The sequence below is a fragment of the Macaca nemestrina genome, chromosome 3 (assembly GCF_043159975.1).
Source record: "Macaca nemestrina isolate mMacNem1 chromosome 3, mMacNem.hap1, whole genome shotgun sequence".
NCBI lineage: Eukaryota > Metazoa > Chordata > Mammalia > Primates > Cercopithecidae > Macaca > Macaca nemestrina.
Window position 1 is genome coordinate 15,346,662 of NC_092127.1, and position 24,906 is coordinate 15,371,567.

The 24,906-nt window shown below is 39.4% G+C and overlaps 1 long non-coding RNA gene and 1 pseudogene across 1 annotated transcript in view; both read right to left on the reverse strand.

Moving 5' to 3' along the window:
- LOC112424021 (uncharacterized) overlaps positions 1-15,409 on the reverse strand; it is a 54,254-nt gene extending 38,845 nt beyond the window's left edge. Inside the window, exons 1-5 of the long non-coding RNA XR_011620800.1 lie at positions 14,106-15,409; positions 13,706-13,934; positions 13,541-13,599; positions 12,755-12,903; positions 5,386-5,534 (exon numbers count right to left, since the gene is read on the reverse strand). This is a non-coding gene — a long non-coding RNA (uncharacterized lncRNA). The remainder of the gene's footprint in view (positions 1-5,385; positions 5,535-12,754; positions 12,904-13,540; positions 13,600-13,705; positions 13,935-14,105) is intronic.
- Positions 15,410-18,456: 3,047 nt separating this feature from the next.
- Positions 18,457-24,906, reverse strand: LOC139362274 (phosphoglycerate kinase 1-like; annotated as a pseudogene).

Here is a 24,906-nt window from a genome sequence, read left to right on the forward strand (position 1 = left end):
GCCTCTGAACAAAAGCAATAGATAGACACTGTGAAGGCAATAGGATTTAACCTGTGTGTTCAGTCAGCTGCTATTACACAACTGGAAAAAAAAAACCTGCATTCCTAGGTAATCTGAGACTTAAAGAGACATAATACATGTTAATCATTTAGTCCACTAAATTCATGAACCTATTATCGAAGTTTCACAGAATCAGAAAGGGGAACTGAAATAGCAAGTGCTTTTGTGCTTTTCTGCTTTTCTGTCTTTATTCTAACATAGAATTATTCTCTATGAAATGACCGCATACAACACCCAAAACACAACATTTTTTACATAAAGCTAATGCATCCAACTCACCACAGATATTTTCATAAACAACAAAATAACAGTTTTACTTTGTACAAAGCAATAGATCTCTAATACATTCACATCCGCAATTGCATCATGCATAGACAAAAATGCCATTAAATTATATTTATTTGGACAATTTTATGGTTTTCAGATTCGGACTAGAATTTTTGTGCTAGTCTATCCCCTGTTGCCTGTCATACAGAAGGTTAGTGCACACCAAAACCATCCTTGAAGATGCTATCTTCCCTTTATTAATCTCGGGGAACTGATACTCTATCTTTCCCTACCTTTCACCTCGATAGAGAGATGGGTTTCTGAATTTGTCTGTTGAATATACACTTTCACCTCCAAGGGCCTTCAGGTTACAGTGCTGCTAAAAAAGCAAAACTCAGGTTCAAGAGTGCCTATTACCATATACGTGTTAAGTTTTTGTTTGTTTGTTTGTTTGTTTGTTTTTTTCTCACCGGTATGTACAAAACCTCCCAATTGCCTATAGCTTTTCTTGATAGCTGGGGCCATGCCTGCATGGCAGGCTAAGTCTTGTACATCTGTGAGATTTTAGATCCCCTTAGGCGAGATTTCTGGAATTGGAAGCGATTTTGAGAGAGCAATTTCAAATCTTTGCTCCAAGAAAGTAGTAACATAATTTCCCACTAAAACTATAACGATTTGTATCTTTAAAGAACAAAAACCAATGGATTGTCAGCACGCTCAAAGAAAATATTGGCATTTTTCAAAAAAAAAGTCTAGTTACTTTTCAGCCCAACTCTTTCCTTTGGCAAAATCTTGTGGATCATATTTGGAACTTCTGTAGACATTTTAAACTCACAGATCCCTGTGTTTTAAATGAAGATTGCCTACATAGGCTATGGAACAAGGTTTACCTTTATCACTGGATCACTACACCACAAAATAAACATTATTCGAAGCCACACCTTTTTTGTGAGGTTGACAAAACAAGGCAGCCAGATTTGAAAGGTTATGAATTCTGCAGTGGAACTTGATTCATGGCATCTAATAAAGATATTTGAATGCTCCTGCCAAGTTCAGCAACAAGACTTGCCAGAACATAGAATCTCAAGTAAGCCTACCCTTAATCTTGTGTGAGAAAAGAAAACAGGCCCAACAGCAGCAGCGGCTGGATTTGAGAATTCATCCCTGCATTTTTTTTTCTCTTAATAAAGGTCAGCTGTACCACTAAGAAACAATGTATCAGTAATACCTGATACTGTTGAGAACATTCAGCAAAAAGACAGGGCTTCTGGTCAATTAGGAATGTATCTACATTGTATGAATTACCTCCTTTTTATAGTTCTTCTTCTCACTAAATACAGGCAGCCTTCGATTATTCCAGTTAATTGGGAGTGAGAAGGATAGACGAGAGAGGACAAGATCAAAGAGATAGGTAATAAAAAACTCAACTGTAGTTGGCTTTCAATTTTGTTTTTATTCTTGCACTGGAATATGGGTGTGCCTGGCATTCTGAGAATTTGCATTTCAGAAGAAGTAATAGAAGTAGGCCATAGAGACCTGAATTGGAGAAACTGAAAGTCCTTGGAGCTCTCTGTCTGCTCAGCTTCTCCTGATCAACCCATTCCCTGCTGGAGATGGACAATCTCCATTTCTCCAAGTATTGTCTGAACTAAGTGGAGTGGAATGTTTCTTGTTTATCAACAAGAACATGAGAGGATAATATTCTACAGAATGATGATGTAAAATGATGAATGATTTATTGTTTCCAAAGAAAATCTGTGGAATAGAATCAATGTCCTTCTCAGGAAATTGAAACTTGTCACACATTTCAGAGATATTTAGCCTAATATACTTGATAAATGCATACATTTTGCAAAATGAGATTGCTTCTGGAGATTTTGCTACCTCTCACTTCCCCACATACCCACACCCACAAACTTCCCATATCTTTAAGAAACTAACATGATCCAGTTAGTGGTCCAGAAGGATGGAAGCCCAGGAAACAGCAGAAATAGACACACCCCTGAGCAACAGAATAGTGAGAGACAGCTCAAGAACATCTTTCACCTGGAGGAGTGACCCATCCCTGGTGCCGGCTCAGTGATATTGCTACAAGTTGAAGAATATTTTAAAATTTATTTAACCTACATATTCTTCCATTTTCAAAGACCTAAACATTTACGTATTTGGCAGGCGGGATGAGCTAAATGTTCACTCATGGAGATACTGCCATTAATGTGGCTGCTAGAAAAAGTTTTAGTACATGACTTGGAAGTTTTACAATCATTTTCCTCATGCCAAGTTCTTTAAATTACTGTGATGAGCTGAACAGAGTGCACAGATGATTTAAAGTCTGGAAAGTTGTTCACCAGAAAACATTTCATTTTAGTTAGCGTTGTCTCAGTAGGACAGAACCTCTAAACAACAGTAATTCAAGGACTTGGCTAACATACTGGACATGGAGAACAGTGTTTTATCACCAACTTTTGGATACATTTGCGTAGTATCTAGATGATTGAATTATATACATGGCAAATCCAAGTGACAAATATTAGTTACACAACTTAAATTCTAAAAAAAAATCTAATGATAGGACATTTTAAATTAAAACCAGAAATTCGTCCCTTTTTAAACATGAGTTGGAAAATTAACAAAATTTTTTATCAATCTATGCAAAAGCAACAAATGTAAACTTTTGTTAAATTAATAAACTCTACTGATTTTGTAATCGATGCTTTAAACTTACATCTTTTTTTTTTTTCTTAGATGGAGTCTTACTCTATCTCCCAGGCTACAGTACAGTAGTACGCTCTAGGCTCACTGCAACCTCCACCTTCCACATTCAAGCGATTCTCCTGCCTCAGAATCCCAAGTAGCTAGGACTACAGGCAAGCACCACCATGCCCAGCTAATGTTTGTATTTTTATAGAAATGGGGCTTCACCATGTTGCCCAGACTGGTCTTGAACTCCCGGCCCCAGGTGATCTACCCAAAGTGCTGGGATTACAGGCTTGAGCCACTGCACCAGCCTCAGCTTACATCTTGATTGCAAAAAAGGATAATTTAGATTAGCTAGGCACTTACAAGATCATCAGTGAAACCCAGCTTAACTCAAATTGGCATTTTAAGTCAATATGAACAAATTTTGTACTGAAGAAACACATTTTTAAAAGCTAACAGAAATGGGGAAGTATAATTGCAAATACATAAGCCAACAGTAGGTAGGAAATAAGCCAAAAAAAAAAAAATCTTCATGCTCTTTGGCATAGTTGGCATAAATGTTGCCTGAAAGTATGAGTCATAAGTACAAAGTCAGCACAGATGGGACAGCCCATATACAAAAGACCAGTATTTATCCTATAACACACTCAGGACTAACTGTGACAGGTGTTAGAAAAACATGCAACATAAGAAAAAAGGGACAAAATGGTCATCCTTTTTCAAAGGATTCAATCTTAGTCATCCAAAGGTTGCTCTAGACACTAGAGAATGTACACCATTTATTTATTCAAAAGACACCAACTAGAAGATTCCCTTCAGCATGATCACATTAGAATAGCTATACTTCAACTACAGATGTATACATTAATTGTACAAGCAGAGCCACACATAATTTCAAGTGACTCACTTTGGACCTTTGGAATGTCCTAAGGACTTTCAGCAGGTTCACAATCCTCATTAAACTTTATATATATATATATATACACACACACACACACACACTTTATATATATATACTTTATATATATATATACTTTATATATATATATAGTCCATATGTCAAGGAACGTGGGAAGCCTCTAGCTGCTGACAGGCGTCCTTGACCAGCAGATAGCAAGGAACTGAATTCTGCCAAAAACAAGGATGAACTTGTAAATGGGTTTTTCCTCAGAATCTCCAGACAAAAACTAAGCCCAGTCTACACTTTGATTATAGGCTTGTGAGACCCTGAACAAAGACTTCAGGAATTCCACAGGAGTTCAGAACATGCCACCAAAATATGCAGCGTGGGCATATTGGTTATTTTGAACTCAAGGTGCTTGAGAAACAGCAGAGGCAGAAAGAGGTCTCTGAACTCCATGTTTCTACCTAAAAGCATGTCATAAAAATTCCCATGAGAATTGGAGACTGGGTGTTGATATCCACCAAAGTGGATCTGTATAAACAAACCTACTAAAATAACCCTTATCTTTCATAGTTTCCTTCATATATTTCCTAATCATTTCCCCACCCCTGGAAACTTAACTCCCTTTTTATTTGTCTTGTTTCTTCTGCACAGATTCATCATTCTTTGTTTTTAAAAAGCTATATAAGTTCTCAATTCCAACTTAACTATAAGTTTTGTTGACTTCTTTCTTTCCTAATCTGAAAACTTTATCTTATTACCACTTTTTCAGTTTTGTTACCAATAAAAGGAAATACCCTGCTCCTATTTTCAAAAAAATATTAAAAAAAAAACTTTTACCTGTACTAAGAATCTCATCTTCATCTGTTTCTTCTTCATCCTTATTTTATGAATTATCTCTTCGATATCAGGTGAATTCTTCCCTAATGGCTGTTTCCAAGCAACTGTTCTGTCCTAGTTTTATGCTGTCTGAATAGTATTCCTCACTCTCCCTCACAAGTTTCACTTTATTATTTTGACTCTTCAATGATGAATTTCTCAGGAGGAGTTTTACTTGCATTACCACTTTACATTGTCTACCTTAGTGCCTTCACAGCTAAACACCCTCTGTTTCACGTTCTTCTGCATAAACCGCTCTGACCTTTATATTGAGCTTTGTCAGGGAAAGCAACTCTGCTACCTTAGCCAAAACCAGGAAGGATGGGGAACCTAAAGTACCACCTCAAGATGGAGTAACTTCTAGACTACTCTTCAGACTTTCTACTACTTCTTGTGTTTATTCTGGTAATCTGTGTCATCTGAGGAACTTGTCCATTAATCAAACTTACCAAACGTATTGTCATCACATTGTTCATGTTCCCTTGTTATTCTTTAAATGTTGATAGGATCTAGACTGATGACTTTTCCTTTATTTCTTATATAATAGTCTGTTGTCGCACTGCTAAAAGACATACCTGAGACTGGGTAATTTATGAAGGAAAGAGGTTTAAGTGGTTCATAGTTCTAGTTCTGTGGGCTGTACAGGCTTCTGCTTCTGGAGAGACCTCAGGAAACTTACAATCATGGACGAAGGCAAAGGAGAAGCAGGCATATCTTCACATGACTGGCAGGAAAGAGAGAGAGTGAAGGAAGAAGTGCTACATGCTTTCAAACAACCAACTCTCATGACAACTTTATCATGAAACAGTACTCTAATAGCCTCATGAGAACTTTATCACAAGACCATTAGAAACCACACCCATGATTCAGTCACCTCCCACTGTCACCTGTGGAGGGTGTCCAGGTTCTTGGCGTCTTGAACAAAGAATTGGACAAAATGCACAAACAAAGCAAGGAAGAAATTAAGGGATTTATTGAAAATCAAAGTATACTCCATGGTGTGGGAGTGAGCCCAAGCATAGGGGCTCAAGGGCCCCCTTACGGTATTTTGGAGAGTTTACCCTCTAGAGGATTCCACTGGTTACTGTTACTTCAGGTACACCTTATATAAGTGGAGAGGATGAAGAAAAGTTCCAAAGTTATTTACTTTGCATATGCCCTACAGAGAAGATATTTCCTGTCATAGCTGAAGTGTGAATTGGCCTTATGTTCCCTGCATCCAGACCCTGTTTTCCTGCCTCACCACCAGGCCCCTCCTCCAACACTGGGGTTTATAATTCAGCATGAGATTTGGGTGAAGACAAAGAGCCAAACTGTATCATATGATACTGACAATTTGTCTCTCTCTCTCTTTTTTTTTTCTTTTTTTTTGAGACAGAGATTCACTCTCTGTTGCCCAGTCTTGAGTGCAATGATATGATCACGGCTCACTGCAGCTTCAAGCTGCCAGACTCAAGCAATCCTTCCGTCTCAACTTCCTGAGCAGCTAAGACTACAGACACGCACCACCACACATGGCTAAATATTTAATTTTTTGTAGAGACAGGACCTTGCTCTGTTGCCCAGAATGGTCTCAAACTCCTAAGCTTAAGTGACCCTACTGCCTTTGACTCTGAAGTACTAGGATTACAGGTGTGTTGTCTTTATTGATCTTTTTAATGAAGTATTTCTACTCTCGGTATTTGGAAACTTAAAGCCTCTCAGTACTATATGAGTTCCGGAAATTTATCAGCTCCCTAGTAATTCTTTGCCTGGCCACATAGTTTCACCCTATCAATCCACAGCTTATAATTCATCAGCAGAATTCAGGGGACCATTAGGCAAATTTCTGTAGCTCTTTTTTCTGCATAGCTACATCCTCACTGAGTGCTTTCCCACATAAATTGAAAATCCTCACTCTCTGTGTTTTCTGAGTCTGGTTCCTCAGTGGAATCTGTGAAACTATTACTTCTGCTTGGATTCCCCTTCCTGTGAATCAACCTTGAAAGGGCCTCCAGGTGGAAAGTCAAGATGAACAAATCAGGTGAGGCCTGATTTGTTCCCTTTCTCTTAAGAATCACTGTCCTGTGCTGCCTGTTAGCCAATGTGTGAAAAAAGGCGTTTAAGATATTTTGCCAGTAGGGGGTCATGATCAGGACTGATTTATCAATTTGGAGAAACAAAATTCTTTTAACTCAAGGCTCCCTCTATCGCCTACGGTCACCTTGCCCAGCCTTGCTGCAAGTATATTTCCCCTGTTGTCAGAATCTGGCTACAGTTGTGCGGATTGAATGGGACTCAGTTAGCATTCTTCCTAACAGTGATGCATTCAAGGAAACAGCCTGGATGTTGAAAGAGCAATGGCAATTGAAGTGACTGATTTTACCAGTCTTCCACTCTTGCTTAACGATGGTAAGAATGGAATGTTAAGTTACTACCTTTTAAATGGCAAATTCTCTATGAGTAGTAATTCATTCCATAATTCTTGATTATGAAAGAGGTGGCCAAATTGATTTCTTTACACAGAAGGCACAGCATAAAATGTTTAGGCCTGGAGGAAAAAATGTCCACAGAAAAGGAAAGAGAGGGCTAAGAATACATCTCATTGTAAAGCTCAGGAGTTTTTCTCCTCTGTGGAGCCAGCCAGCTTTCTGCCCTTCTTCACTCACCCTGAGGTCAATTCAACCTCTCATTTTCCAGTAAACCATGTAGGTCCAGGGAAATCCCTTCCCTACAGCTTCGGATAAACTTTTCAAAAAGCAAGGTGATAAAGAAATGAGGCTCCAAAGACCAGGTGAATAAACCATAGAAATCTTTTAGGAAATAAGAAATGACTATTCCTTAACAACACAACATTATACTACGAAGAAGTATCATGGTTCTAAGGAGAAAATGTGAGTAGCTGCTTTCTTCCTCATGCCTTCAGCAAGCCAGTTATGTGCATTTAAGATTTTCATTCTTTGCAATATTATCGATGCAGTTAAATAACATAGTTTCTATGATTTTTTTCTATTGCTAATACAATATATAAATTTTCTTAATAATAAAATAAATATTGTAATTCTATAATACAATATCAGGAGGAAAAGTTCTAAAATGTGTTCTACATATCATACATATAGTTCAACACACAATGATACTAACATAAATGAGCCGGGTTATCACCCTATACCATTATTAAGCATTATGGAGGATTGTTGGCACTTCTAAGAGTTTAAATGTGAATGGAAGCTACACAGCCACCTGCCAAGTTTCTCGAATTTCTAAAGAAATGAATAAAGAAGTCTGTCGGTAAGGAGTACAATGCCATAGCAAACAATATGATAATAACTGGGCTTTATTTTCTAATCATTATTTCTAGCTTTCATTGCCAAAGTTAGTGGCTTTATTTCTACAATGTGTAGGGTATGGTCGAACTTGAAAACATATTCAATTAATGAAGAGAAAGAGGAGGAAGAGTGATGGATGTAGAAGTGGGAGGGAGAGGAGGACAGCAGGAAGAAGAAGAAAAGAAGGAGAGAGAGGAGAGGAGGAAGACAAGGAGATGGAAATAAAGGAGGAAGGTGACGTGCAGGAGGGAAGAGGAAAGAGGAAGATGAAATTAAAGAGTAAATAGGAGAAAAAATGTTCTTTTATGTGTTCTTTTGGCACACTCCCAGAGAGTCCTAGGTTCAAATGACAAATAAAATGGTACCAGCCAGACCTCTGGTTTAGCTAACCATTATATAGATTCAGAGTTATTTTCTAGGTGCTGCCAAAATCTTCTATTACATCTGCCTCTAGCTCTGATTAACAAGCTTGTGTAAACTAGAAAAACAAACCGTGAATATTCTGAAGCTCTGTGTTATCTCTTCTTTATAATTATCAGTTTGTTAGTTTGAAAATATAGTATTATTATATATAATATAATATGACAAACACTCTTTATGGAACTCTGTATCAGGCATTGTTACATTATGAACCTATCGAAGGCACAGAACATACTCTATTGGACAGTGACCCCCTAGCAGAGGTGAGACAAGCATGAACCCAAATCTGTGTTATAAACGCATTATGTTTACAGCTACATATATCAGATTAGAAATGGTGTGATGGGAAAACATTAATGAATTGTGGGAAATGTGGAAATTGCAAGAATAAGATTTAGACTGGAAAAGAAAACTGCAGTTGGCCGGGCGCGGTGGCTCAAGCCTGTAATCCCAGCACTTTGGGAGGCCGAGACGGGCGGATCATGAGGTCAGGAGATCGAGACCATCCTGGCTAACACGGTGAAACCCCGTCTCTACTAAAAAAATACAAAAAACTAGCCGGGCGCGGTGGCGGGCGCCTGTAGTCCCAACTACTCGGGAGGCTGAGGCAGGAGAATGGCGTGAACCCGGGAGGCGGAGCTTGCAGTGAGCTGAGATCCGGCCACTGTACTCCAGCCTGGGCGGCAGAGCGAGACTCCGTCTCAAAAAAAAAAAAAAAAAAAAAAAAAAAGAAAACTGCAGTTGATATGGTTTGGCTGTGTCCCCACCCAAATCTCAACTTGAATTATATCTCCCAGAATTCCCACGTGTTGTGGGAAGGACCCAGGGGGAGGTAATTGAGTCACGGCGGCCAGTCTTTCCCGTGCTATTCTTGTGATAGTGAATAAGTCTCACGAGATTTGATGGGTTTATCAGAGGTTCTGCTTTTGCTTCTTCCTCATTTTCTCTTGCCACTGCCATGTAAGAAGTGCCCTTTGCTTCCCACCATGATTCTGAGGCCTCCACAGCCATGTGGAACTGTAAGTCCAATTATACCTCTTTTTCTTCCAAGTCTTGGGTATGTCTTTATCAGCAGTGTGAAAATGGACTAATACAGTATAAATTGGTACCAGTAGAGTGGGGCGTTGCTGAAATGATACCTGAAAATGTGGAAGCGACATTGGAACTGGGTAACAGGCAGAGATTGAACAGTTTGAAGGGTTTGGAAGAAGACAAGAAAATGTGGGAAAGTTTTGAACTTCCTAGAGACTTGTTGAATGGCTTTGCCCAAAATGCTGATACTGATATGGACAATAAAATTCAGGCTGAGGTCTTCTCAGATGGACATGAGGAACTTGTTGGGAACTGGAGCAAAAGTGACTCTTGTTATGTTTTAGCAAAGAGACTGGTGGCATTTTACTCCTGTCTAGAGATCTTTGGAACTTTGGGTATTTGGTAGAAGAAATTCTAAGCAGCAAAGCATTCAAGAGGTGACTTGGGTGCTCTGTTAAAGGCATTCAGTTTTATAAGGGAAGCAGAGCATAAAAGTTTGGAAAATTTGCACTCTGACTGTGGGATAGAAAAAAAAAATACATTTTCTGGGGAGAAATTCAAGCCAGCTGTAGAAATTTGCATAAGTAACAAGGAGCCTAATGTTAATTTCCAAGACCATGGGGAAAATGTCTCCAGGCCATGTCAGAGAACTTCATGGCAGCACCTCCCATCTCAGGCCTAGAGGCCCAGAAAGAAAAAGTGATTTCGAGGACTTGGCCCAGTGTCCTCATGTTGTATGCAGTCTAGGGACTTACTGCCCTGTGTCCCAGCAGCTCCAGCCATGGCTGAAAGAAGCCACTGTATAGCTCAGGCTGTGGCTTCAGAGGGTGGAAGCCCCAAGCCTTGGCAGTTTCCATGTGGTGTTGAGTCTGTGGATGCACAGAAGTCAAGAATTGAGGTTTGGGAACCTCCACCTAGATTTCAGAAGATGTACGGAAATGGCTGCATGCCCAGGCAAAAGTTTGCTGCAGGGGTGGGATTCTCATGGAGAACCTCTGCTAGAACAGTGCAAAAGGCAAATGTGGGGTCAGAGCCTCCATACAGAGTCCGTACTGGGGCATTTCATAGTGGAGCTGTGAGAAGAAGGCCACCATCCTCCAGACTCCAGAACTGTAGATCCACTAACAGTTTGCACTATGTGTCTGGAAAAGCCACAGACAATGCCAGCTGGTGAAAGCAGCTGGGATGGAGGCTTTACCTTGCAAAGCCACAGGGGCAGAGCTGCCCAAGACCATGGAAACACACCTCTTGCATCAGCATGACCTGAATGTGAGATGTGGAGTCAAAGAACATCATCTTGAAGCTTTAAAATTCGACCACCACGCTGGATTTCAGACTTGCATGGGCCCTGTAACCCCTTTGTTTTGGCCAATTTCTCCCATTGGGATGGCTATATTTACCCAATTCCTATACCCCCATTGTATCTAGGAAGTAACTAGCTTGCATTTGATTTTACAGTCTCATACGCAGAAGGTATTTACCTTTTCTCAGATGAGACTTTGGACTGTGGAGTTTTGAGTTAATGCTGAAATGAGTTAAGACTTTGGGGGACCGTGGGAAGGCATGATTGGTTTTGAAATGTGAGGACATGGGATTTGGGAAAGACCAGGAGTGGAATTATATGGTTTGGTTGTGTCCCCACCCAAATCTCAACTTGAATTGTATCTCCCAGAATTCCCAGGTGTTGTGGGAAGGACTCAGGGGGAAGTAATTAAATCAAGGGGCCCAGTCTTTCCTGTATTATTCTTGTGATAGTGAATAACTCTCATGAGATCTTATGGGTTTATCAGGGGCTTCTGCTTTTGCTTTTTCCTCATTTTCTCTTGCCACCACCATGTAAGAAGTGCCTTTTGCCTCCCACCATGATTCTGAGGCCTCCCAGCCATGTGGAACTGTAAGTCCAATTAAACCTCTTTTTCTTCCCAGTCTTGGGTATGTCTTTATCAGCAGCATGAAAATAGACTAATACAAGATAATGACAATAAACTTCTTTTTTTATTTTATGACGGAGTCTCATTCTGCCACCCAGGCTGGAGTGCAATGGCGTGATCTCAACTCACTGCAACCTCCATTCCCTAGGCTCAAGCAATTCTTCTGCCTTACCCTCCTGAGTATCTGGGATTACAGGTGCCTGCCACTAATGCCTAGCTAATTTTTGCATTTTTAGTAGAAATGGGGTTCCACCATGTTGGCGAGGCTGGTCTTGAACTCCTGACCTCAAGTGATCCACCCACCTCAGCCTCCCCAAAGTGCTAGGATTACAGGCATGAGCCACTGCGCCCAGCCTAAAGCTTCTTAAAAGAGGTATGGCTCAAGCAGAAATTTTAAAAGATAAAATAAGATTCAGAGTAGTCATTCTAATGGGGGTAAATTACTTTTATCAGGAATTAGGAAAAAAGAAAAAAGAAGATAATAGAAAAAAGGAAATTTGATTGCCATTTCCAGTAATAGAAAAAGAGATAAGCACATTGAATGTTGAGTCACCATGCACCCAAAATATATAAGGCCATGATGCTCCGGCTCTGTGACTTGTTAATACCTAGTATGCTAAAAATGTTTTTTTTTTTTTTTTTTTTTTTGTCCAACCAGTAAGCTAAGACATGTGTTTTTGCTTCAAGACTTCTCAGGCCCTTTAATATATAACAAATATACTGTATTAAACCATGTTCCCTGAGTATACTTGACCTGTGGTATGCTGAATCCAGCTCTTATCAGCTTATAGAAGCCAAATGTTAAAGTTTTGTGAACTAGGAAAGCCACTAGTTAAACAGCCATCATACAAATTATAAAAATTTATAATTGGATAAATTATATCAAACCAAATCAATAAATACTCAACATTCATCATTTCCTAAACATGTGACTACATGTACTAATATCTATGTATCTGTATATGTCTCCTGTATAGCTGTGATGGAAATATTATAAAATGATGTACTACTCAGCATTTCTTCTCAACAAATGTTACAAATAAGGACTTTGTATTTTTTCAAGGAAGCCAGTTGTTAAACATTTACCAGCATACCGTGGAAACTATTTTCTCTGAGCAACAGATAGGACCACTGTTCTCAGAGCACACTTTAGGAAATGCCAACCCACAGGAAAAAAGTTCCTTTCAATTCTATCTCCTAATAGCTCCTGTATTTATCTTTTGCTGCATCCAATAGAAATGCAGTCAACTTACCTGTTTTCCTTGACACCTACTGATTCTTTTAAGTCTCATCTCGGACATTGTCTTTTTTTGTGAAACCTCTGATGTCTCCATGCCGAAATAAGAAGATCCTAGATGCCTCCGTTGATGCTTGAATGTGCCTCTATTAGAATATTATTGTCCTACACAAAGGCATAAGAATGATACAATGGACTTTGGGGACTTTAGAGGAAGAGTGGGAGGGGGTCGAGGGATAAAAGACTACAAATATGGTGCAGTGTATACTGCTCAGGTAATGGGTGCACCAAAATCTCACAAATCACCACTAAAGAACTTACTCATGTAACCAAATACCACCTGTACCTGAATAACTTATGGAAAAAAATAAAAATATAAAATAAGTATTTAGGAATCATCCTGATCCTGTTTTTAGGGTAAAGTTTTAGGGATTCAATCCTACAGGTGTTTTTTTGCCAGAATGGACCCAAAGCCAATTCTTGATGGAAATGCTGACTCAGCTCTAGGAATTCCTGAGTTTGCCTTATATGCCAATGAGATGCTCCACCACTGAAGTCAAAATCTGTGATCAGCTCCTTAATGTCCATACTGAAAAATCACCCTTACTTGATAATCCTTTACTTAATTGGTATCTATATCCCATGGGTACATATTAAGTCCGTGCAAAAGGCATCATGGTTTTTGCATTGTTGGAATTTGCCCTTGATATTAGAATACATTCTTAAATAAATATAGTTATGCTATACATTAAAAAGAATATTATTGCCCTAGCCATAATTCATTAATTTATTTGACAAGTACCTGTTTTACCCCACAATGTGTAGATGCTAGGAATAACATTGAATAGATACCAATAGTACCTGGTGAGAGAGACAAAAACAGGTTAATTAATTACTATTTTGACAAGGGCCAAGAAAAAAGTATAATTGTCCACACATCTATTTCATCTTCAAAACTGTGATTCACCTCAATGATAAAGGCTCTTTTAAATTTTGTTTTCTCTTTAAAGATGGGACTCACTATGTTGACCAAGTTAATCTTGAACTCCTGGTTTCAAGCAATCCTCCTCTCTCAGCCTCCCAAAGGGCTAGGAATACAGGTGTGGGCCACCATGCACAGCCAAAGGCTCCTTTTAAATCATCTTTTTCTTCTTAATATCAAGGGTCTTGTAGAGCATATGTGTTGAACAAATTTACTGAGATAGAGGATATGCATAAGGAGAGAGAAAAAATGAAATATTTACTTACAGGTTATTTAACTGATAAGCACAAAAGGATGATGAAAAAAAATATATGTATGTATGAGCAAGAATGCATGAAGAAGATAATTCCTACTCTTCAGTGTAAGGGAGGTATCTATAAAATACCTGTGTGAAGAATGAGTTAGACATGTTGATTGTGGTAGAAGATAAGAATAGTAATGAAGGAGACAGAGATGTTGCTGACCGTCTAGAATTTCACAACCTTAGAGCGATGGCTTCAGTCTTTGCAGAGATAACAATCACTGACATTGTTGTTGTTGCCTAGAAAGAGAAGTATGAAGACATTTGCATGGGAATGTGCATGAAAGGCGTTCTAGGGCTGAACAGAAAAGATTAAAAGATTAAATGATTAAATTGGGAATAATTCAACATTTCCCTGACCACCAGATGGACCACCATTCATTTCACTGCATCCTCCAAAAGAAAAACTGTTATATTTTCCCATGTGTATAATGATAAGAATTCCCCAGCTTTCCAAACACAGACAAGTTCCAAGTGTTCCAATGGCAAACTCCCACTGAGAATAACATAAGCATTCAGAAACTTCAAGGAAACTCCCCTATTGCCTGCCAAAATCTTTTTTTTTTTTTTTCAAAAGCCATGTACAGTTTCTGGAATGATTTCATGATTTCAAGATGATGTGTTTAATTGGGTTTGCAAACAAAAATACGAGCTGTACATATTGGAATGTCATGGTTTGCCCTCTTAAGTACATTTTTATTTAAAACATTAACACATTGTGAGAAGTTAGAGTACCCACATGTCTGCAAAATGAATGACTCAACAATTCCTCAGGAGTTCTCACACACACAAAAAATGGAGGCATATAATCTGAACTAAAGACAAATGAAGAGATTTAAAAGTAACAGGATTCTAAATGCATTCTGATACAAAGACATCATGGATTGCCCTCTTATATTTATTTACATCTCTCTGAAGATTGACTTGGGGGCTAGGTGTTTCGAAATCTGATAACAATTCATACTTGGAAATTACACTGGGCAAGGAGCTTTTCTTGTTACATAACCACACTTAATCCTAAAAATACTTGAAATCCTAGGTATTTATTAGGTGGTATATTCTAATTTTTTTTCATTTGTTTGTTGTCAATAATTTTTGATCACAGACTTCTTTAAAATTCTGATATTGTCTCTGAACCTCCTGCTTAGAAAAGTGCATGTGTTCCACGTGTGGTGCAGAAGTTTATTTTGCCAACTCCTTGAAACCTATTCATGAATGATGGGACTGGTGGGAGGATGGGGGGTTCCACAGAGCCCAGGTCAACTATCTCAGATCTGGTCCAAATACCTATCTTACCTGTTAAAGAAGAAATGAAACCCAGAGGCTAAGAAGTGATTTGTTGAAAGTTCACTCAACAAATGAGTAGCAGAGCCACCAGTGAAAGTCAAACTTTCTTGCTAACTCATGGTCCTATATTTTCCCATTACCTGCTGTGAATTTCAATAACCACTAATAATCAAGGTTTTGGTTATCTCCCCTCACTCTTTACCCCTCACCAGCCAGCCTATATAGTCATAGTCAAGAGATAGTAAAGTCAGAAGTTGGAGAAACCTGACTTTATTTCTGATTGACTATTGATTGATTATTGATTGAAGCTATTGCATGACTGGACATAAAAATACTCTGCATCCATCTTTTTACACATAAAGTAGAAACAATTGTTTGTGGTTAATTCTAATTACTTAGGAGTACTGCAAGAATAAATGAGATAATGTATATAGTACATGAGAATCAAATCAAAAACATTTAATAAAAACTTCCTCAAAACAACAAAATAACTAACAACCTGTGCTTTCCAAAACATTACAACCTAGGAATAAGTGTGAAGTCATGATTTTGGTAACAAATAAATTTTCCCTAATTCTCAGGTTCACTGGAAAAATGACTGAGATGCTACACTTGTCATTACTAAAAGTCTCAAGCTGCATTCGCTATTGTCCTTATAGGCAAGAATGTCTCCATGGCAACTCCAGGGAACTAAGCTAATGGCAAGGAGATCAGTAAGGAGACTGTCATGGTAATTCAAATGAGATATAGTGATAGCATACTTAAAAGCTTCCATAGTAGAGACGGAGAGAAGTGAATAGATTCCAGGATACTTAGGAGGGATAGTAGTGATGGACTGGAGATCATGGTAAAAGAATACCACACAGCTTCCTGGCTTTAGGCCCCGGGTTCATGGTAGAACCATTCACTCTCACTGGGAGCAAAGAGAGAGCAGCTAGAGGAGGTGAAGAAGGTGAAACAGGTTGCAATGAGCGAGGCCTCTACTTCCCAGAAGGAAGTGGGCAATAAACAGCTGCATATGTAAGTATGCATTGGAATTAAAGCAAATGTCCAAAGGCTGTAGGTCAGAGAAGGAGATATTCAGGTAAAATGGAGGGAGCTGATATGTGCCAGAAGAAGTAGAAGCTCACCAGTTTGCCATTCTCACTTTTTTCCACCACAAACCAAGACAAGTAAATTTGTGCTGGTGGCTGCACCTTCATCATGGCAAGAAGTGTTTTGGAAAATCTGAACCAACTTGAATCTATTAGTACAGTAAAGTTTTAGTAGCAATGTTAATAAGGTAAAGAGAAAGAGGAAATTGATTTAGAGGAAACAGTTTAGGATTTGTCTGCCAGGGAAGGGAAGAGAGAACTAAACCTCTGAGTAAAAGTGGCTTTGTGACTAATGGGAGGCTTGGAGGTAAATTGATTGTGGTATTTGCTAAAGGTCCCTAACAGAAGATGAGAAAGAAATAAGAACTCATGCTTTTGATTTCACAACCTTCTTTTCATTGTCCAAATCTTTTTTTCTAACCCCATTGCTGCTTTACTTTTTAGATCTCAGATACCTAGAGTCACAGAATCATAGGATTGAATAAACCCTCTAACCACTGAAAGCCTGCCTCATATCTCAACATCCTAATATAGCAATCTTCTGTATCACATCACTGTCCAAAAATAAATTGTATTTTTCTTTTTATCAGAAATCAGTGAAGTATCACTTTGGGGTACATCACAATAACTCATTTACTTATAGTTGTTGTTTATTGACAATGTGCATTCTTCACTGTATGTCCAAGGTGAAACAAATGATCATCATTCATCAAGGGTCTAACATGTCCAGTGAAATAGCCATTGGCTATCTAAAAGGAGAACTGTTCCACAGATGGCTTAGTTACAATGTAGAGTAGGGAAATTGATAAGAATTAGGTCCCGAAGTAATCTAGGCAAAGCAGAGGTTTTCAAAGCTGAACCTTAAAAACACCTGGAGTGTTTTAAAAGGTAGTTGCCCAGGTCCTATTTCAAACAAATTAAATCAGAATCTCTGGGGACAAGACCCAGGTATTCGTATTTTTTAAGACTCTCAGGTTGTTTCAAAGGGCAACCTCAGTCATGAGCTTACATGAATTGGAGGTTAATGGCTGACCCAGTGTGCTCCCATTATAGAGTTCAAGCCATGTGGATTCTAACTACATTCCCCAGTGAAGGATTGAGCTGTGAATTCATGTGCTTAAAGGCTTCAGAGTCTCTTTTTGCACACCCAGCAGCCACAGGAAACCATTTCAAGTGTGTGTGGGGGTAGTCAGGGCAAATGTTAAAGATGACTTTTGTCTGGCAAAACAATTTTCGTATTTTGTTACTAGGCCAGGCATGGTGGCTGATGCCTGTAATCCCAGCACTTTGGGAGGTCAAGGTGGGAAGATTGCTTAAACCCAGAAGTTAGAAACTAGACTGAACAACAGAATAGGACCCCGATTCTACAAAAAATACAAAAATTAACCAGGTGTTGTTATGCATATCTGTAGTTTCAGCTACTTTTGGAGCTGAGGTGGAGGATCGCTTGAGCCCAGGAGACAGAGGATGCCGTGAGTTGTGATCACGTGATTGTACTCCAGCCTGAGTGACAGAATAAGACTCTATCTCAAAAAAAAAAAAAAAAAAAATTTTACTAAAACTTGGTGGTCTCAAACTCCTGGGCTCAAGCAATCCTTCTGCCTCCACCTCCCAAGGTGCTGGGATTACAGGTGTGAGCCACTGTGCCCAGTCCAAAACTTAAATTCTTAACCATGCAGCTAAACTGCCTCCAAATAAGAGCACTATAAAACAAAGCAAAACAAATCCCCATTTTTATAGTAACAGGGATAAAAGTTATCAAAAGAACTATATTGATGAATGGCATTTGGAATAAAAATGAGTATCTGTGCATTAATCAAAGCTAGGAGTCATGTTTCCATAGACTGAGCAACGTGTTACCTCCTTTGAAAGAAAAAACATTCACAAATGTACTGTGCTGACTTAAGTATGCAAAAACATAGAAATAGATAGAAAACATATTCTTATAGCTCTCATAAAAGTATGAGACCAAAGTAAATTTATAAACAAAACCCAAAAAAGTGTATTAACAACATTAACATAGCAGATGATGCTGTTGTCCTAAAATGAAATCAGCAGTGTCAATATGAATATCATACTGATAATCCAAACTGTGTTCACACAATAAATCATTACGTGATTTGGCCCTTACATGATGCACTTTTAAAATACTAAACTTCCTCTGTTATCCTCATATTGGCCTTTGACAATTAAAAGAGTTGCCTATTTGGGAGGCCAAGGCAGGTGGATCATGAGGTCAAGAGATTGAGACCATCCTGGCCAACATGATGAAACCCCATCTCTACTAAAAATACAAAAACTAGTTGGGTGTGGTGGCGCAAGCCTGTAGTCCCAGCTACTCGGGAGGCTGAGGCAGGAGAATCACTTGAATCCTGGAGGTTGCAGCAAGCCAAGATCGTGCCACTGCACTCTAGCCTGGCAACAGAGCGAGACCTCATCTCAAAAATAAAAGAAAAAAAGAAGAAAGAAAAAAGGTTGCCTATGCATTAGAGAACCTGTTAAATAAGCTCACCCAGATATCTCTACAAAAAATAAGTCTATTACAAAACTGCCTCCTCCTAATTTAGCACACGGTGCTACTTTAACATGTCTCCTTTCTCCCTGAAAATGACTCTTCTTGAGATTTCTTTAATAACTAGGTTTATTATGACTTACAAGATAAAGACAACAATAAAGGATATTTGTTTCCTTTGGGATTTCCAACACTAATTCCCCTGTTGTCTTTCAGGAGAATCTCCCATGGGGGAGATATGGAAGGGATGCATCGCTCCTTCCAAAGGCAGAAAACACATGACCCAAGTTTGGTCAATGAGACTGTCCCACTATTTTTAATGTGGACCAAATGAGCCAATGACCAGAGATTATTAGAATTAATGATGCAAAAGTCAGACTCAATGGCACTAGTAATGATCTGGTGGCAGTATTAGTGCCCACCAGCAACTTTGGACTGTAGTTCCAGCTCAGACTGACCCTGTAGCTTTTATTTCTTCTTGCAGTCTGTCCTCAGTTCTGTGAATCCCTTATATAATTCCAGAAAATCCCAATGTTGCTATGACAGAAAGATTTGACTTCACTTTTATAAGCAAAAATCCTAACAAATACAGTTATTAATAATAGGAAGAGGTTTGTAAGAAATGAAAATATGGAGAATCTAGGATTTATTATCTAGCTATTGGAGACTATAGGTAGACAGTCTCATGAATATTCCCCAATAGGAATCAGAAGTCCATGGGAAACCATGATGAAGCAGCTAAATAAGTACACCTCTACTGTTTCAAAGTAGGCAAATCTGTGCAAACCTACACCAATGTCCGAGGAAGCTGAGAGGCCGAAGAAAGAGGCTGACATATCCTGTTTCTTAGAAACAAACGTTTAATAGGGACTTAAGGAACAGAAGCCATGCCTGTGTCTTGGGTGGTGGCAAGACAAGATGGCAGATCCTGGCACCATTACCTCTCTGATCCAGGGCTTACATACCATAGTGAAGTTAGTGGCTCAGATGGAATTTGTAGGCCAGTTGAAGTGTGATAACATCAAGGTTGTTTGACCTGAGGCCAGGATTTAAAGTTAAGTACCTTTTCTTACACAAGGAACAACAGATAAATGGAAATCTTAGAGGCCTTCCAGATATTGGAATTAATCAGTGAAGCCAGCATGGCAGATTAGCTTCTAAGGTGGAGCTGCTTTAGCCTACCATCCAAAATGGAGTTGCTTTAGCTTCCATATATATTTAATATGCTTCCCCATAATTTCACTTCATTTCTAAACATTTTCCTGCTAAATGAAAAACCATTATATGACATTTTTCCATTAATTTTGATGGACCAAATTATGATTCATTTCATCCGATCCAAAATACTCAGTTTCCAATGGATAGAAAACTATATCAATTGAACAAAGAAAATAAGTTTATATAATTAAGAACAACAATTCAAAGTAATAAATACAGCTTACACAGAAAATTAAGTGCCATGAAGATTTACTGTCTTCACTGAAAAAGAATGAGGAGATTAGAACGTAGAAAAAAGTCACTGGAGAAAGAGAAAGACCTCAAGGGCTCAAGGCAGTTATTCTTTGGAAAATAAGTTCTTTTTTTTTTTTTTTTTTGAGAAAGGGTCTTCCTCTACTGCCCAGGCTGGAGTGAGTGGGTGGGAACATTGCTCACTGTAGCCTTGGCCTCATGGGCTCAAGTGACCCTCCTGAGTAGCTGGGGCCACAGGTGCACGCAGGTATGCTCTTCTTTTGCACCATTTTATTCATCAATTTTCCACCACAAACTGCACTTAAAACTAGCATTATAACATAGAAACCACTTTTTTTTTCAGTGGACACTTTTATTGTTTATTTAATGGATCATCAATTTTGTCTCCCTACCTACAAATGGAATTTCATCTTATTTCCATGCTGAGTAGTGAAGCAGTGACAAAGCTAATCATAATAGCCTACATCAAAAGAGAACTAACATAGCTCACTTGTTTTAACAGGCAAAATAGAAATATATGCACTCTAGAATGCACAATGTTTAGTCACTAAGAAATTCAAATGGGATCTTCAAGAATGTAGGCAAATCCAGGGTGTAGTAAAGATGAGCTGAGATGCTGTGCAACTGTTTAAGGGTTCCTGGCACTGCATCTCTTGGCCACTAGCTGAACCTTGACATGGAAGGTTTTAGCTAATGCCAAGTGGAGTTGCAGAAAATGCTAAGTTGACTTAGGGGCTGTGCACAGGAACTAAAAGGCAGGAAAGTACTAAATATTGCTGAGAGCATCCACCCCAGGAAGAACTTTACCTTCCAGGAGCTCCAAACTGGCACCACCTCCAGTGCTCACATGGCTGACTTTATCCTCCATGTTCCATTTGGCACAACAAGTGGCAGTGTCTCCACCACCTATGATGGTGATGCAGCCCCTAGAAGTGGCTTTCACCACCTCATCCATGGGGGCTTTGGTTCCCCGGGCAAAAGCTTCCCATTCAAATACCCCCACAGGACCATTCTACACAATCTGCTTAGCCCGAGTCACAGCCTCAGCATACTTCTTGCTGCTTTCAGGACCACAGTCCAACCCCATCCAGCCAGCAGGTATGCCAGAAGCCACAGTGGCTTCACCAGTCTTGGCATTCTCATCAAACTTGTCAGCAGTGACAAAGTCAACAGGCAAGGTAATCTTCACACCATTCTTCTCAGCTTTGGACATTAGGTCTTTGACAGTCTTGGCTCCCTCTTCATTAAACAGAGAAGTGCCAATCTCCATGTTGCTGAGCACCTTAAGGAAGGTAAAAGCCATTCCACTACCAATAATCATCTCATTGACTTTGTCCAGTATATTATTGATCAGCTGGATCTTGTCTGCAACTTTAGTTCCGCCCAGGATGACCAGGAAGGGTTGCTCTGGGCTCTCCAAGGCCTTGGCAAAGTAGTTCAGCTCCTTCTTCATCCAGCAGCCTTCTGTGGCAGATCGACTCCTACCAGGGAGCTGTGGGCTCTGTGAGCAGTGCCAAAAGCATCATTGACGTAGACATCCCCTAGCTTGGAAAGTGAAGTCAGAAAGGTTCTATTTTGACTGGCTTGGCTTTAACCTTGTTCCCAGAAGCATCTTTTCCCTTCCCTTCTTCCTCCACATGAAAGCAGAGGTTCTCCAGCAGGATGACAGACTCAGCAGCTGGGTTGGCACAGGCTTTCTCCACTTCTGGGCCTACACAGTCCTTCAAGAACAGAGCATCCTTGCCCAGCAGAGATTTGAGTTCTACAGCAACTGGCTCTAAGGAGTACTTGTCAGGCATAGGGACACCATCAGGCTGGCCTAGGTGACTCATAAGGACTACCGACTTGGCTCCATTGTCCAAGCAGAATTTGATGCTTGGGACAGCAGCCTTAATCCTCTGGTTGTTTGTTATCTGGTTGTTCTTCATAGGAACTTTGAAGTCGACTCTCATAACGACCCCCTTCCCTTTAACGTCCAGCTTGTCCAGCGTCAGTTTGTTACAAAGCGACATTTTGGAAATACGGCTGGGGAGAGAGGTCGGTGATTCGGACAACCAGGGAGCTGGCTGCAGACGTGTGTTCCGGAGATGAGAAGAATGCCAAACCGAAACCACTTTTAGGGTGAAAAACGTTTGTACACAAGAGACTTTAAAATATGTAAATAGTGCAGGCACAAAACAGACTCAAAAGTCATAGAAGGCGCACCCTTTTCATGCCTTTTCACTTGGCATGCATATACAAAACATAATTTCTTATTCATCCATGCATTGTTTTATATAATATTGTCTGACCATAAACTGTGTGTCAAGTCTATTGATGAGGATGTCTTTGCTTAGAAACATGTTAAAATATTATATTGTATATCTCTTTAAAATATCATATCTTACATATCTTTAGAAATATATCTTAAATATCTTTAGGTTATAAAGTCATTATACTGAAAAAGAAAAGAGTCATTCACAAAGAGGTAAACGTTTCAAGAGATGCTAAAACAAAAGGTCATAAGTAAATGGTCATGAAGGAGGAAAATCTGTGCTGTATATCGTCTTCTAGAATAAAATATCCTCTAGGGTGAGGCTTTCGGTGACCATGTTGCCCAGCCCATAGGCTGTGTAAAGGATGTGAATAAAAAGACCGGAGTGTGAGAAAGGTTAATCTGTTGGCATTTTATATAGACATATATTAAAGAGAATGTGGACGCTGCATAATGGAGACATGAATGAGTTTACAGCCTGCCTCTCTCAAATACAAGTCAATTGCCATCTTCTTTTTTCTAAGCAGGGCAGTTTCAGCAGCCGGTACGGTACAAACATGGCTTCTGTGTTTCCAAGATCTTGATGGGCAAAATGAATGCAACACTTAGTTGCTTTTGTACCAGGAGGGAACTTTGAGACCTGACTGGAGCCTGGATTTCTTGGGACTCCTGGAGAGACGTAGGCCCTCAGAGCTTCATAGATGTATACAGAGATGTGTAAGAGATTATTCACCAAACTGTTAATGTTACCTTAGGGTAAAGAGCTTTCATTTTATTTTAACTTTCTTACTAACATCTATCTATCGTGGCCATTTTTTTCCAGCAAACCTGTATTAATTCTGTAATGAAAAATATCATAAACATACTCCGTTGTGAAATATAATTAGAACAGAAAAAGTATTAACTTATTAAAAAGTTCAAAATTCTAAATTCTTGGCTCAAGTCAAATACATTTAAAAACCCAGGGACTTTCTAAAATCATGTGAAATAATTATTTAGCTCAGGCAGCTGCAGGGCTGATGTGGCCAAAGGCTCATGCTGTAAGTTGTCCATCTGCACCAGTTACACCATCTGTTGAATGCCAAGCCTCACCAAGTCTCACAATAATAGTCCTGGCTAACACTTAGAAAATGCTCTATTCAAGACACTATACTAAGTGCTATATTTATATTATCATACTTAATATTCAGAAAAACCCTATTAAGTAAGTACTATTGTCTTCCATGTTTCACGGGTTAGGAAACTAAGGCATAAAGAAGTTAAGCAAATTCTCATAGGTCAAATAGCTGGTAGTATTGCAGCAAGGATGAAAACAATTAGACTGATTCCACCATCCATATGCTTGATTGCACATCGTGCAGCATACTGGTCAGGAGTGAACAAGCACTAGAGAATTGCAATGAGATATGTGGAGAATTTCGAGTTCTGCATGTACCCAGAAATCCTGAAACTCCAACCACCCTCTGAGCCTCCCTGGTCCATGGGATCGTAGTTTAGACCTTTATTAGGATGTTCTCCTGTTTGAAAGTGTTGCTGCATCCTGATCTGAAGAAGTCACCCTGTAAGAAAAAGTCAGTTCTCATGATGAACCCCTCCCTGCTTCTGCTCAATGGTGCAATTAATTAGCCAAAACAAACTTCTCAGCTTCCCAGGATCCCAGGATACCACTGTGCTTCCTTTTTGTCTCCTCACCCTTTAAATATTGGAGTGTCTCACAACACTGTCTTTAGTTCTTTTCCCTTTATTATCTACACTCCCTCCCTAAGGGATCCCTATCTCCTGCCATTAAATACTATCAGCATGTTTAACTGCAAACCCATGTACTCAGACCCAAAACTTCCTGCCTGACATTTCCTATTTTTCCGTTTGAGATGAGGTCTTACTCTGCCATGCAGGTTGGAGTGCAGTGGTGCAATCTTGGCTCACTGAAGCATCTGTCCCCCAGGCTGAAGTGATCCTCCCACCTAGCCCTCCCTTCGAGTAGATGGGACTTAGACCCAGCTAATTTTTAAATTTTTTGTAGAGACAGGATCTCCCTGTGTTGCCTAGGCTGGTCTTGATCTCCTGGGCTCAAGCAATCCTCCCACATAGGCCTTCCAGAGCACTGGGATTATAGATGTGAGCCACCACACCCCACAGTGACATTTCCTTATCCAGCAGGCATCTCAAACCTAGTATGTCCAAATCCGAACTGATAATTCCTACTAAAGTAGCTCCTCATACAGTCTTCCCCTTCTCAGTAAATAAATTCATCCTTTTTTAAGTTCC